Source organism: Somniosus microcephalus, unplaced genomic scaffold (assembly GCF_052327205.1).
Source record: "Somniosus microcephalus isolate GS21.2 unplaced genomic scaffold, FLI_Smic_1.0 unresolved_chr8, whole genome shotgun sequence".
NCBI classification, from domain to species: domain Eukaryota; kingdom Metazoa; phylum Chordata; class Chondrichthyes; order Squaliformes; family Somniosidae; genus Somniosus; species Somniosus microcephalus.
Genome location: NW_028225186.1, coordinates 39,897,278 through 39,913,157, shown reverse-complemented (window position 1 = coordinate 39,913,157; position 15,880 = coordinate 39,897,278). Strand labels below are relative to the sequence as shown.

The 15,880-nt window shown below is 46.3% G+C and overlaps 6 non-coding genes across 6 annotated transcripts; all 6 read left to right on the top strand.

Annotated features, from left to right (window-relative positions):
• Positions 1–1,123: 1,123 nt before the first annotated feature.
• trnag-gcc (transfer RNA glycine (anticodon GCC)) lies at positions 1,124–1,194 on the top strand. Its single transcript has one exon. It is a non-coding gene; the product is annotated as a tRNA-Gly (tRNA).
• A 2,062-nt stretch (positions 1,195–3,256) lies between these two features.
• trnag-gcc (transfer RNA glycine (anticodon GCC)) lies at positions 3,257–3,327 on the top strand. The gene has a single exon. It is a non-coding gene; the product is annotated as a tRNA-Gly (tRNA).
• Positions 3,328–4,281: 954 nt separating this feature from the next.
• Positions 4,282–4,353, top strand: trnae-uuc (transfer RNA glutamic acid (anticodon UUC)). Its single transcript has one exon. It is a non-coding gene; the product is annotated as a tRNA-Glu (tRNA).
• A 1,105-nt stretch (positions 4,354–5,458) lies between these two features.
• Positions 5,459–5,529, top strand: trnag-gcc (transfer RNA glycine (anticodon GCC)). Its single transcript has one exon. It is a non-coding gene; the product is annotated as a tRNA-Gly (tRNA).
• A 2,056-nt stretch (positions 5,530–7,585) lies between these two features.
• trnag-gcc (transfer RNA glycine (anticodon GCC)) lies at positions 7,586–7,656 on the top strand. Its single transcript has one exon. It is a non-coding gene; the product is annotated as a tRNA-Gly (tRNA).
• A 6,386-nt stretch (positions 7,657–14,042) lies between these two features.
• On the top strand, positions 14,043–14,113 carry trnag-gcc (transfer RNA glycine (anticodon GCC)). Its single transcript has one exon. It is a non-coding gene; the product is annotated as a tRNA-Gly (tRNA).
• Positions 14,114–15,880: the final 1,767 nt, after the last annotated feature.

The window sequence follows — 15,880 nt, the reverse complement described above, 5'->3', positions numbered from 1 at the left end:
CCGCTTCTCACAGCTTCCCTGGTGGTCTAGTGGATAGGATTCGGCGCTTTCACCGCCGCGGCCCGGGTTCGAGTCCCGATCAGGGAACCAGTGCGTTTTCTGGCTGTTTGAAATGCCAGCAATCAAAGCACCCCCGCGAAACAATGCTTGCACCTCATCAACCTTTCAAATTTCCACACCGCTGCTGTTGCCTCAACAGTCAGCAGCGCATCATTCGGTACCGAGGTGCAGCATTCGCCTCCTTGCCTCACAGTGTCAGAACAGTCACGGTTATTATCCGTCTTCCATGTATTATTTTGCCGACTGCATCTCCCTAACAAACTTAGCTGATCACAGCACGGCTATCAGTCAACTCATTGCCAGTGTGAAAAATGCCACATTAGCAACGTGTGCAAGACTCGAATGACAGAGTAACTGGGCCGTGATAACTTATCCTGATATTCATGAGGCCTTAACATTCGCTGCATAAGACAATTCTACCTCTGGTTACCATCCCTCCTGCCATTGGAAAGCGTCTGTCTTTATTTCCTCTATCAAAACCCATTGTAATTTTGCAAGCTTCTATTAAATTTCCTCTTAGCCTCCAGAGGAAAGCAATCCCAGCTTCTCCACACTATCCCTCGGGCCACACTGTAAGACGTCAAACGGGTTCTGTATGTCTGATAGACATATATTTCAGCTACAGGGGAGTCAAAGGTTATGGGGAACGGGCGGCAAAGTTGCGTTGTGTCGAAGATCTCATCAGCCACGAAGTTTTTAAGTGGCGGGCTCGAGGGACCGAATGGCCCAATCCTGCTCCTATTTTTTCTTTTGGGGAAGGTTAGTTTCTTAATTATGTAATTTTTGAGCAACTAAACAACGTTGGAAGGAAACTCCCACGGGACGTAGAAAAGTGCAAAATCTTAGCTCTACCGAGAGCTCATGCAGCTGAGAGGTTAACCCTGTGTTTCTCTGTCCACAGATCTTCCAGGACCTTCGAAGTGTTTCCAGCATTTAATCAACAATTCCAGATGCAGTATCTGCTGCATATTGCTTTTTATGTTAACGCAGTGTCCCCGCTTGTATTAACAAAAGTCAAAAATAAATTGTAGCTACCAGAAAATAGAATCGATTAAGTCGGAGTGCATTGGTGGTTCAGGGGTAGAATTCTCGCCTGCCACGCGGGAGACCCGGGTTCGATTCCCGGCCAATGCAGGCTAATTTTTTTAACAATTCATTTCATAGCAAACACATCACATGAGCATAAATAATTTATTAGCTGTACCTGTGCAAGTGGATCAAGGGTATGAATGTTCTGCTCCTGTTCCTGTGCAACAGCTTTGAGGGGCTGAATGGCATCCTGTTCCTGTGTAACAGGCTCGATTCTTACTCTGACAGACATTGCATTGCTCACTTCCTCGTTAGTCTCGTTGTGAGTATCCCCGCCTGTCACGCGGGAGACCGGGGTGAAATTCCCCGACGGGAAGGAATTTTAACATCCCCAATTTTTAACGTTTTGGCAGCACCTTAAAGCGCTCCTTGCAAAAGATCAACAGCGAAAGATTGAACCTAAAACAATTTTAAACGGTGAGGAACTGCATAAAAATCTCCTGCATCAATTCCTCGTTAGCATAGTGTTCTCCTTCTGTTTGTCTTTTGTGCGGGGCACTGCGGAACGAGAGAGGACAGGGAAATGCAGATAACAGCGGGAGAAAGCACGTCTGATCTTTCAAGTGGACAGCACTGGCACGATTGGCCGAATGGCCTCACACTGTACTGCACGCCTCCATGAATCATATGGATATCTGAGACATACTCACACAAAGTGAGCACACATCTGTGTTCGTGCATATGTTTGAGTCGTTGTCTCAAGCAGTGCATTACTGTTTCCTCTGTATTGTCCTTGATATTTTGGTGCTGATTATTCAATATCCCGACGGCTTTTCTCTGACTGTGTATCTCTGAGAAAAGCACATAAGCAAATAGATTTCAGGTGGACGCCTACACGCACTTGATGCTGTGGTTTCCTGAACATGTCCTTTGTGATCTCGCCTAAAAAATGTCATCTTGTACGAAAAGTTTGCCTGGCGTGAAAGTGACCTGAATTTCAAAGCAGCAAGGAGGAAAGACTGCCTTGTTCTGCTTGCTGGCAGGCCGCTTCTCACAGCTTCCCTGGTGGTCTAGTGGATAGGATTCGGCGCTTTCAGCGCCGCGGCCCGGGTTCGATTCCCGGTCAGGGAACCAGTGCGTTTTCTGGCTGTTTGAAATGCCAGCAATCAAAGCACCCGCGCGAAACAATGCTTGCACCTCATCAACCTTTCAATTTTCCACACCGCTGCTGTTGCCTCAACAGTCAGCAGCGCATCATTCGGTACCGAGGTGCAGCATTCGCCTCCTTGCCTCACAGTGTCAGAACAGTCACGGTTATTATCCGTCTTCCATGTATTATTTTGCCGACTGCATCTCCCTAACAAACTTAGCTGATCACAGCACGGCTATCAGTCAACTCATTGCCAGTGTGAAAAATGCCACATTAGCAACGTGTGCAAGACTCAAATGACAGAGTTACTGGGCCGTGATAACTTATCCTGATATTCATGAGGCCTCAACATTCGCTGCATAAGACAATTCTACCTTTGGTTACCATCCCTCCTGCCATTGGAAAGCGTTTGTCTTTATTTCCTCTATCAATACCCAGTGTAATTTTGCAAGCCTCTATTAAATTTCCTCTTAGCCTCCAGAGGAAAGCAATCCCAGCTTCTCCACACTATCCCTCGGGCCACACTGTAAGACTTCAAACGGGTTCTGGATGTCTGATAGACATATATTTCAGCGACAGGGGAGTCAAAGGTTATGGGGAACGGGCGGCAAAGTTGCGTTGTGTCGAAGATCTCATCAGCCACGAACTTTTTAAATGGCGGGCTCGAGGGGCCGAATGGCCCAATCCTGCTCCTATTTTTTCTTTTGGGGAAGGTTAGTTTCTTAATTATGTAATATTTGAGCAGCTAAACAACGTTGGAAGGAAACTCCCACGGGACGTAGAAAAGTGCAAAATCTTAGCTCTACCGAGAGCTCATGCACCTGAGAGGTTAACCCTGTGTTTCTCTGTCCACATATCTTCCAGGACCTTCGAAGTGTTTCCAGCATTTAATCAACAATTCCAGATGCAGTATCTGCTGCATACTGCTTTTTATGTTAACGCAGTGTCCCCGCTTGTATTAACAAAAGTCAAAAATAAATTGTAGCTACCAGAAAATAGAATCGAGTAAGTCGGCGTGCATTGGTGGTTCAGGGGTAGAATTCTCGCCTGCCACGCGGGAGACCCGGGTTCGATTCCCGGCCAATGCAGGCTAATTTTTTTAACAATTCATTTCATAGCAAACACATCACATGAGCATAAATAATTCATTAGCTGTACCTGTGCAAGTGGATCAAGGGTATGAATGTTCTGCTCCTGTTCCTGTGCAACAGCTTTGAGGGGCTGAATGGCATCCTGTTCCTGTGTAACAGGCTCGATTCTTACTCTGACAGACATTGCATTGCTCACTTCCTCGTTAGTCTCGTTGTGAGTATCCCCGCCTGTCACGCGGGAGACCGGGGTGAAATTCCCCGACGGGAAGGAATTTTAACATCCCCAATTTTAAACGTTTTGGCAGCACCTTAAAGCGCTCCTTGGAAAAGATCAACAGCGAAATATTGAACCTAAAACAATTTTAAACGGTGAGGAACTGCATAAAAACCTCCTGCATCAATTCCTCGTTAGCATAGTGTTCTCCTTCTGTTTGTCTTTTGTGCGGGGCACTGCGGAACGAGAGAGGACAGGGAAATGCAGATAACAGCGGGAGAAAGCACGTCTGATCTTTCAAGTGGACAGCACTGGCACGATTGGCCGAATGGCCTCACACTGTACTGCACGCCTCCATGAATCATATGGATATCTGAGACATACTCACACAAAGTGAGCACACATCTGTGTTCGTGCATATGTTTGAGTCTTTGTCTCAAGCAGTGCATTACTGTTTCCTCTGTATTGTCCTTGATATTTTGGTGCTGATTATTCAATATCCCGACGGCTTTTCTCTGACTGTGTATCTCTGAGAAAAGCACAGAAGCAAATAGATTTCAGGTGGACGCCTACACGCACTTGATGCTGTGGTTTCCAGAACATGTCCTTTGTGATCTCGCCTAAAAAATGTCATCTTGTACGAAAAGTTTGCCTGGCGTGAAAGTGACCTGAATTTCAAAGCAGCAAGGAGGAAAGACTGCCTTGTTCTGCTTGCTGGCAGGCCGCTTCTCACAGCTTCCCTGGTGGTCTAGTGGATAGGATTCGGCGCTTTCACCGCCGCGGCCCGGGTTCGATTCCCGGTCAGGGAACCAGTGCGTTTTCTGGCTGTTTGAAATGCCAGCAATCAAAGCACCCGCGCGAAACAATGCTTGCACCTCATCAACCTTTCAATTTTCCACACCGCTGCTGTTGCCTCAACAGTCAGCAGCGCATCATTCGGTACCGAGGTGCAGCATTCGCTTCCTTGCCTTCAAAAAATGCCTGCTGTTTCAAAGTCAGCAGGAAATGACGTTGGGAACAAGACACTTTAAATGCCCACATTTATGTCAGAACAGTCACGGTTATTATCCGTCTTCCATGTATTATTTTGCCGACTGCATCTCCCTAACAAACTTAGCTGATCACAGCACGGCTATCAGTCAACTCATTGCCAGTGTGAAAAATGCCACATTAGCAACGTGTGCAAGACTCGAATGACAGAGTTACTGGGCCGTCATAACTTATCCTGATATTCATGAGGCCTTAACATTCGCTGCATAAGACAATTCTACCTCTGGTTACCTTCCCTCCTGCCATTGGAAAACGTTTGTCTTTATTTCCTCTATCAAAACCCATTGTAATTTTGCAAGACTCTATTAAATTTCCTCTTAGCCTCCAGAGGAAAGCAATCCCAGCTTCTCCACACTATCCCTCGGGCCACACTGTAAGACTTCAAACGGGTTCTGGATGTCTGATAGACATATATTTCAGCGACAGGGGAGTCAAAGGTTATGGGGAACGGGCGGCAAAGTTGCGTTGTGTCGAAGATCTCATCAGCCACGAACTTTTTAAATGGCGGGCTCGAGGGGCCGAATGGCCCAATCCTGCTCCTATTTTTTCTTTTGGGGAAGGTTAGTTTCTTAATTATGTAATATTTGAGCAGCTAAACAACGTTGGAAGGAAACTCCCACGGGACGTAGAAAAGTGCAAAACCTTAGCTCTACCGAGAGCTCATGCACCTGAGAGGTTAACCCTGTGTTTCTCTGTCCACATATCTTCCAGGACCTTCGAAGTGTTTCCAGCATTTAATCAACAATTCCAGATGCAGTATCTGCTGCATATTGCTTTTTATGTTAACGCAGTGTCCCCGCTTGTATTAACAAAAGTCAAAAATAAATTGTAGCTACCAGAAAATAGAATCGATTAAGTCGGCGTGCATTGGTGGTTCAGGGGTAGAATTCTCGCCTGCCACGCGGGAGACCCGGGTTCGATTCCCGGCCAATGCAGGCTATTTTTTTTAACAATTCATTTCATAGCAAACACATCACATGAGCATAAATAATTCATTAGCTGTAACTGTGCAAGTGGATCAAGGGTATGAATGTTCTGTTCCTGTGCAACAGCTTTGAGGGGCTGAATGGCATCCTGTTCCTGTGTAACAGGCTCGATTCTTACTCTGACAGACATTGCATTGCTCACTTCCTCGTTAGTCTCGTTGTGAGTATCCCCGCCTGTCACGCGGGAGACCGGGGTGAAATTCCCCGACGGGAAGGAATTTTAACATCCCCAATTTTAAACGTTTTGGCAGCACCTTAAAGCGCTCCTTGGAAAAGATCAACAGCGAAATATTGAACCTAAAACAATTTGAAACGGTGAGGAACTGCATAAAAACCTCCTGCATCAATTCCTCGTTAGCATAGTGTTCTCCTTCTGTTTCTCTTTTGTGCGGGGCACTGCGGAACGAGAGAGGACAGGGAAATGCAGATAACAGCGGGAGAAAGCACGTCTGATCTTTCAAGTGGACAGCACTGGCACGATTGGCCGAATGGCCTCACACTGTACTGCACGCCTCCATGAATCATATGGATATCTGAGACATACTCACACAAAGTGAGCACACATCTGTGTTCGTGCATATGTTTGAGTCTTTGTCTCAAGCAGTGCATTACTGTTTCCTCTGTATTGTCCTTGATATTTTGGTGCTGATTATTCAATATCCCGACGGCTTTTCTCTGACTGTGTATCTCTGAGAAAAGCACAGAAGCAAATAGATTTCAGGTGGACGCCTACACGCACTTGATGCTGTGGTTTCCTGAACATGTCCTTTGTGATCTCGCCTAAAAAATGTCATCTTGTACGAAAAGTTTGCCTGGCGTGAAAGTGACCTGAATTTCAAAGCAGCAAGGAGGAAAGACTGCCTTGTTCTGCTTGCTGGCAGGCCGCTTCTCACAGCTTCCCTGGTGGTCTAGTGGATAGGATTCGGCGCTTTCACCGCCGCGGCCCGGGTTCGAGTCCCGATCAGGGAACCAGTGCGTTTTCTGGCTGTTTGAAATGCCAGCAATCAAAGCACCCGCGCGAAACAATGCTTGCACCTCATCAACCTTTCAAATTTCCACACCGCTGCTGTTGCCTCAACAGTCAGCAGCGCATCATTCGGTACCGAGGTGCAGCATTCGCCTCCTTGCCTCACAGTGTCAGAACAGTCACGGTTATTATCCGTCTTCCATGTATTATTTTGCCGACTGCATCTCCCTAACAAACTTAGCTGATCACAGCACGGCTATCAGTCAACTCATTGCCAGTGTGAAAAATGCCACATTAGCAACGTGTGCAAGACTCGAATGACAGAGTAACTGGGCCGTGATAACTTATCCTGATATTCATGAGGCCTTAACATTCGCTGCATAAGACAATTCTACCTCTGGTTACCATCCCTCCTGCCATTGGAAAGCGTCTGTCTTTATTTCCTCTATCAAAACCCATTGTAATTTTGCAAGCTTCTATTAAATTTCCTCTTAGCCTCCAGAGGAAAGCAATCCCAGCTTCTCCACACTATCCCTCGGGCCACACTGTAAGACTTCAAACGGGTTCTGGATGTCTGATAGACATATATTTCAGCGACAGGGGAGTCAAAGGTTATGGGGAACGGGCGGCAAAGTTGCGTTGTGTCGAAGATCTCATCAGCCACGAACTTTTTAAATGGCGGGCTCGAGGGGCCGAATGGCCCAATCCTGCTCCTATTTTTTCTTTTGGGGAAGGTTAGTTTCTTAATTATGTAATATTTGAGCAGCTAAACAACGTTGGAAGGAAACTCCCACGGGACGTAGAAAAGTGCAAAATCTTAGCTCTACCGAGAGCTCATGCACCTGAGAGGTTAACCCTGTGTTTCTCTGTCCACATATCTTCCAGGACCTTCGAAGTGTTTCCAGCATTTAATCAACAATTCCAGATGCAGTATCTGCTGCATATTGCTTTTTATGTTAACGCAGTGTCCCCGCTTGTATTAACAAAAGTCAAAAATAAATTGTAGCTACCAGAAAATAGAATCGATTAAGTCGGCGTGCATTGGTGGTTCAGGGGTAGAATTCTCGCCTGCCACGCGGGAGACCCGGGTTCGATTCCCGGCCAATGCAGGCTAATTTTTTTAACAATTCATTTCATAGCAAACACATCACATGAGCATAAATAATTCATTAGCTGTACCTGTGCAAGTGGATCAAGGGTATGAATGTTCTGCTCCTGTTGCTGTGCAACAGCTTTGAGGGGCTGAATGGCATCCTGTTCCTGTGTAACAGGCTCGATTCTTACTCTGACAGACATTGCATTGCTCACTTCCTCGTTAGTCTCGTTGTGAGTATCCCCGCCTGTCACGCGGGAGACCGGGGTGAAATTCCCCGACGGGAAGGAATTTTAACATCCCCAATTTTAAACGTTTTGGCAGCACCTTAAAGCGCTCCTTGGAAAAGATCAACAGCGAAATATTGAACCTAAAACAATTTTAAACGGTGAGGAACTGCATAAAAACCTCCTGCATCAATTCCTCGTTAGCATAGTGTTCTCCTTCTGTTTGTCTTTTGTGCGGGGCACTGCGGAACGAGAGAGGACAGGGAAATGCAGATAACAGCGGGAGAAAGCACGTCTGATCTTTCAAGTGGACAGCACTGGCACGATTGGCCGAATGGCCTCACACTGTACTGCACGCCTCCATGAATCATATGGATATCTGAGACATACTCACACAAAGTGAGCACACATCTGTGTTCGTGCATATGTTTGAGTCTTTGTCTCAAGCAGTGCATTACTGTTTCCTCTGTATTGTCCTTGATATTTTGGTGCTGATTATTCAATATCCCGACGGCTTTTCTCTGACTGTGTATCTCTGAGAAAAGCACAGAAGCAAATAGATTTCAGGTGGACGCCTACACGCACTTGATGCTGTGGTTTCCAGAACATGTCCTTTGTGATCTCGCCTAAAAAATGTCATCTTGTACGAAAAGTTTGCCTGGCGTGAAAGTGACCTGAATTTCAAAGCAGCAAGGAGGAAAGACTGCCTTGTTCTGCTTGCTGGCAGGCCGCTTCTCACAGCTTCCCTGGTGGTCTAGTGGATAGGATTCGGCGCTTTCACCGCCGCGGCCCGGGTTCGAGTCCCGATCAGGGAACCAGTGCGTTTTCTGGCTGTTTGTAATGCCAGCAATCAAAGCACCCGCGCGAAACAATGCTTGCACCTCATCAACCTTTCAATTTTCCACACCGCTGCTGTTGCCTCAACAGTCAGCAGCGCATCATTCGGTACCGAGGTGCAGCATTCGCTTCCTTGCCTTCAAAAAATGCCTGCTGTTTCAAAGTCAGCAGGAAATGACGTTGGGGACAAGACACTTTAAATGCCCACATTTATGTCAGAACAGTCACGGTTATTATCCGTCTTCCATGTATTATTTTGCCGACTGCATCTCCCTAACAAACTTAGCTGATCACAGCACGGCTATCAGTCAACTCATTGCCAGTGTGAAAAATGCCACATTAGCAACGTGTGCAAGACTCGAATGACAGAGTAACTGGGCCGTGATAACTTATCCTGATATTCATGAGGCCTTAACATTCGCTGCATAAGACAATTCTACCTCTGGTTACCATCCCTCCTGCCATTGGAAAGCGTCTGTCTTTATTTCCTCTATCAAAACCCATTGTAATTTTGCAAGCCTCTATTAAATTTCCTCTTAGCCTCCAGAGGAAAGCAATCCCAGCTTCTCCACACTATCCCTCGGGCCACACTGTAAGACGTCAAACGGGTTCTGTATGTCTGATAGACATATATTTCAGCTACAGGGGAGTCAAGGGTTATGGGGAACGGGCGGCAAAGTTGCGTTGTGTCGAAGATCTCATCAGCCACGAAGTTTTTAAATGTCGGGCTCGAGGGGCCGAATGGCCCAATCCTGCTCCTATTTTTTCTTTTGGGGAAGGTTAGTTTCTTAATTATGTAATTTTTGAGCAGCTAAACAACGTTGGAAGGAAACTCCCACGGGACGTAGAAAAGTGCAAAATCTTAGCTCTACCGAGAGCTCATGCACCTGAGAGGTTAACCCTGTGTTTCTCTGTCCACAGATCTTCCAGGACCTTCGAAGTGTTTCCAGCATTTAATCAACAATTCCAGATGCAGTATCTGCTGCATATTGCTTTTTATGTTAACGCAGTGTCCCCGCTTGTATTAACAAAAGTCAAATTTAAATTGTAGCTACCAGAAAATAGAATCGATTAAGTCGGCGTGCATTGGTGGTTCAGGGGTAGAATTCTCGCCTGCCACGCGGGAGACCCGGGTTCGATTCCCGGACAATGCAGGCTAATTTTTTTAACAACTCATTTCATAGCAAACACATCACATGAGCATAAATAATTTATTAGCTGTACCTGTGCAATGGATCAAGGGTATGAATGTTCTGCTCCTGTTCCTGTGCAACAGCTTTGAGGGGCTGAATGGCATCCTGTTCCTGTGTAACAGGCTCGATTCTTACTCTGACAGACATTGCATTGCTCACTTCCTCGTCAGTCTCGTTGTGAGTATCCCCGCCTGTCACGCGGGAGACCGGGGTGAAATTCCCCGACGAGAAGGAATTTTAACATCCCCAATTTTAAACGTTTTGGCAGCACCTTAAAGCGCTCCTTGGAAAAGATCAACAGCGAAATATTGAACCTAAAACAATTTTAAACGGTGAGGAACTGCATAAAAACCTCCTGCATCAATTCCTCGTTAGCATAGTGATCTCCTTCTGTTTGTCTTTTGTGCGGGGCACTGCGGAACGAGAGAGGACAGGGAAATGCAGATAACAGCGGGAGAAAGCACGTCTGATCTTTCAAGTGGACAGCACTGGCACGATTGGCCGAATGGCCTCACACTGTACTGCACGCCTCCATAAATCATATGGATATCTGAGACATACTCACACAAAGTGAGCACACATCTGTGTTCGTGCATATGTTTGAGTCTTTGTCTCAAGCAGTGCATTACTGTTTCCTCTGTATTGTCCTTGATATTTTGATGCTGATTATTCAATATCCCGACGGCTTTTCTCTGACTGTGTATCTCTGAGAAAAGCACAGAAGCAAATAGATTTCAGGTGGACGCCTACACGCACTTGATGCTATGGTTTCCTGAACATGTCCTTTGTGATCTCGCCTAAAAAATGTCATCTTGTACGAAAAGTTTGCCTGGCGTGAAAGTGACCTGAATTTCAAAGCAGCAAGGAGGAAAGACTGCCTTGTTCTGCTTGCTGGCAGGCCGTTTCTCACAGCTTCCCTGGTGGTCTAGTGGATAGGATTCGGCGCTTTCACCGCCGTCGGCCCGGGTTCGATTCCCGGTCAGATGGAACCAGTGCGTCGTCTGGGTGTTTGAAATGCCAGCAATCAAAGCACCCGCGCGAAACAATGCTTGCACCTCATCAACCTTTCAATTTTCCACACCGCTGCTGTTGCCTCAACAGTCAGCAGCGCATCATTCGGTACCGAGGTGCAGCATTTGCCTCACAGTGTCAGAACTGTCACGGTTATTATCCGTCTTCCATGTATTATTTTGCCGACTGCATCTCCCTAACAAACTTAGCTGATCACAGCACGGCTATCAGTCAACTCATTGACAGTGTGAAAAATGCCACATTAGCAACGTGTGCAAGACTCGAATGACAGAGTTACTGGGCCGTCATAACTTATCCTGATATTCATGAGGCCTTAACATTCGCTGCATAAGACAATTCTACCTCTGGTTACCTTCCCTCCTGCCATTGGAAAACGTTTGTCTTTATTTCCTCTATCAAAACCCATTTTAATTTTGCAAGCCTCTATTAAATTTCCTCTTAGCCTCCAGAGGAAAGCAATCCCAGCTTCTCCACACTATCCCTCGGGCCACACTGTAAGACGTCAAACGGGTTCTGTATGTCTGATAGACATATATTTCACCTACAGGGGAGTCAAAGGTTATGGGGAACGGGCGGCAAAGTTGCGTTGTGTCGAAGATATCATCAGCCACGAACTTTTTAAATGTCGGGCTCGAGGGGCCGAATGGCCCAATCCTGCTCCTATTTTTTCTTTTGGGGAAGGTTAGTTTCTTAATTATGTAATTTTTGAGCAGCTAAACAACGTTGGAAGGAAACTCCCACGGGACGTAGAAAAGTGCAAAATCTTAGCTCTACCGAGAGCTCATGCACCTGAGAGGTTAACCCTGTGTTTCTCTGTCCACAGATCTTCCAGGACCTTCGAAGTGTTTCCAGCATTTAATCAACAATTCCAGATGCAGTATCTGCTGCATATTGCTTTTTATGTTAACGCAGTGTCCCCGCTTGTATTAACAAAAGTCAAAAATAAATTGTAGCTACCAGAAAATAGAATTGATTAAGTCGGCGTGCATTGGTGGTTCAGGGGTTGGAATCTCGCCTGCCACGCGGGAGACCCGGGTTCGATTCCCGGCCAATGCAGGCTAATTTTTTTAACAACTCATTTCATAGCAAACACATCACATGAGCATAAATAATTTATTAGCTGTACCTGTGCAATGGATCAAGGGTATGAATGTTCTGCTCCTGTTCCTGTGCAACAGCTTTGAGGGGCTGAATGGCATCCTGTTCCTGTGTAACAGGCTCGATTCTTACTCTGACAGACATTGCATTGCTCACTTCCTCGTTAGTCTCGTTGTGAGTATCCCCGCCTGTCACGCGGGAGACCGGGGTGAAATTCCCCGACGAGAAGGAATTTTAACATCCCCAATTTTAAACGTTTTGGCAGCACCTTAAAGCGCTCCTTGGAAAAGATCAACAGCGAAATATTGAACCTAAATCAATTTTAAACGGTGAGGAACTGCATAAAAACCTCCTGCATCAATTCCTCGTTAGCATAGTGTTCTCCTTCTGTTTGTCTTTTGTGCGGGGCACTGCGGAACGAGAGAGGACAGGGAAATGCAGATAACAGCGGGAGAAAGCACGTCTGATCTTTCAAGTGGACAGCACTGGCACGATTGGCCGAATGGCCTCACACTGTACTGCACGCCTCCATAAATCATATGGATATCTGAGACATACTCACACAAAGTGAGCACACATCTGTGTTCGTGCATATGTTTGAGTCTTTGTCTCAAGCAGTGCATTACTGTTTCCTCTGTATTGTCCTTGATATTTTGATGCTGATTATTCAATATCCCGACGGCTTTTCTCTGACTGTGTATCTCTGAGAAAAGCACAGAAGCAAATAGATTTCAGGTGGACGCCTACACGCACTTGATGCTATGGTTTCCTGAACATGTCCTTTGTGATCTCGCCTAAAAAATGTCATCTTGTACGAAAAGTTTGCCTGGCGTGAAAGTGACCTGAATTTCAAAGCAGCAAGGAGGAAAGACTGCCTTGTTCTGCTTGCTGGCAGGCCGTTTCTCACAGCTTCCCTGGTGGTCTAGTGGTATAGGATTCGGCGCTTTCACCGCCGTCGGCCCGGGTTCGATTCCCGGTCAGATGGAACCAGTGCGTCGTCTGGGTGTTTGAAATGCCAGCAATCAAAACACCCGCGCGAAACAATGCTTGCACCTCATCAACCTTTCAATTTTCCACACCGCTGCTGTTGCCTCAACAGTCAGCAGCGCATCATTCGGTACCGAGGTGCAGCATTCGCTTCCTTGTGTCTGAACTGTCACGGTTATTATCCGTCTTCCATGTATTATTTTGCCGACTGCATCTCCCTAACAAACTTAGCTGATCACAGCACGGCTATCAGTCAACTCATTGCCAGTGTGAAAAATGCCACATTAGCAACGTGTGCAAGACTCGAATGACAGAGTAACTGGGCCGTGATAACTTATCCTGATATTCATGAGGCCTTAACATTCGCTGCATAAGACAATTCTACCTCTGGTTACCATCCCTCCTGCCATTGGAAAGCGTCTGTCTTTATTTCCTCTATCAAAACCCATTGTAATTTTGCAAGCTTCAATTAAATTTCCTCTTAGCCTCCAGAGTAAAGCAATCCCAGCTTCTCCACACTATCCCTTGGGCCACACTGTAAGACGTCAAACGGGTTCTGAATGTCTGATAGACATATATTTCAGCTACAGGGGAGTCAAAGGTTATGGGGAACGGGCGGCAAAGTTGCGTTGTGTCGAAGATCTCATCAGCCACGAAGTTTTTAAGTGGCGGGCTCGAGGGGCCGAATGGCCCAATCCTGCTCCTATTTTTTCTTTTGGGGATGGTTAGTTTCTTAATTATGTAATTTTTGAGCAGCTAAACAACGTTGGAAGGAAACTCCCACGGGACGTAGAAAAGTGCAAAATCTTAGCTCTACCGAGAGCTCATGCAGCTGAGAGGTTAACCCTGTGTTTCTCTGTCCACAGATCTTCCAGGACCTTCGAAGTGTTTCCAGCATTTAATCAACAATTCCAGATGCAGTATCTGCTGCATATTGCTTTTTATGTTAACGCAGTGTCCCCGCTTGTATTAACAAAAGTCAAAAATAAATTGTAGCTACCAGAAAATAGAATCGATTAAGTCGGCGTGCATTGGTGGTTCAGGGGTAGAATTCTCGCCTGCCACGCGGGAGACCCGGGTTCGATTCCCGGCCAATGCAGGCTAATTTTTTTAACAACTCATTTCATAGCAAACACATCACATGAGCATAAATAATTTATTAGCTGTACCTGTGCAATGGATCAAGGGTATGAATGTTCTGCTCCTGTTCCTGTGCAACAGCTTTGAGGGGCTGAATGGCATCCTGTTCCTGTGTAACAGGCTCGATTCTTACTCTGACAGACATTGCATTGCTCACTTCCTCGTTAGTCTCGTTGTGAGTATCCCCGCCTGTCACGCGGGAGACCGGGGTGAAATTCCCCGACGGGAAGGAATTTTAACATTCCCAATTTTAAACGTTTTGGCAGCACCTTAAAGCGCTCCTTGGAAAAGATCAACAGCGAAAGATTGAACCTAAAACAATTTTAAACGGTGAGGAACTGCATAAAAACCTCCTGCATCAATTCCTCGTTAGCATAGTGTTCTCCTTCTGTTTGTCTTTTGTGCGGGGCACTGCGGAACGAGAGAGGACAGGGAAATGCAGATAACAGCGGGAGAAAGCACGTCTGATCTTTCAAGTGGACAGCACTGGCACGATTGGCCGAATGGCCTCACACTGTACTGCACGCCTCCATGAATCATATGGATATCTGAGACATACTCACACAAAGTGAGCACACATCTGTGTTCGTGCATATGTTTGAGTCGTTGTCTCAAGCAGTGCATTATTGTTTCCTCTGTATTGTCCTTGATATTTTGATGCTGATTATTCAATATCCCGACGGCTTTTCTCTGACTGTGTATCTCTGAGAAAAGCACAGAAGCAAATAGATTTCAGGTGGACGCCTACACGCACTTGATGCTATGGTTTCCTGAACATGTCCTTTGTGATCTCGCCTAAAAAATGTCATCTTGTACGAAAAGTTTGCCTGGCGTGAAAGTGACCTGAATTTCAAAGCAGCAAGGAGGAAAGACTGCCTTGTTCTGCTTGCTGGCAGGCCGTTTCTCACAGCTTCCCTGGTGGTCTAGTGGATAGGATTCGGCGCTTTCACCGCCGCGGCCTGGGTTCGATTCCCGGTCAGGGAACCAGTGCGTCGTCTGGGTGTTTGAAATGCCAGCAATCAAAGCACCCGCGCGAAACAATGCTTGCACCTCATCAACCTTTCAAATTTCCACACCGCTGCTGTTGCCTCAACAGTCAGCAGCGCATCATTCGGTACCGTGGTGTAGCATTCGCCTCCTTGCCTCACAGTGTCAGAACTGTCACGGTTATTATCCGTCTTCCATGTATTATTTTGCCGACTGCATCTCCCTAACAAACTTAGCTGATCACAGCACGGCTATCAGTCAACTCATTGACAGTGTGAAAAATGCCACATTAGCAACGTGTGCAAGACTCGAATGACAGAGTTACTGGGCCGTCATAACTTATCCTGATATTCATGAGGCCTTAACATTCGCTGCATAAGACAATTCTACCTCTGGTTACCTTCCCTCCTGCCATTGGAAAACGTTTGTCTTTATTTCCTCTATCAAAACCCATTGTAATTTTGCAAGCCTCTATTAAATTTCCTCTTAGCCTCCAGAGGAAAGCAATCCCAGCTTCTCCACACTATCCCTCGGGCCACACTGTAAGACGTCAAACGGGTTCTGTATGTCTGATAGACATATATTTCAGCTACAGGGGAGTCAAAGGTTATGGGGAACGGGCGGCAAAGTTGCGTTGTGTCGAAGATCTCATCAGCCACGAACTTTTTAAATGTCGGGCTCGAGGGGCCGAATGGCCCAATCCTGCTACTATTTTTTCTTTTGGGGAAGGTTAGTTTCT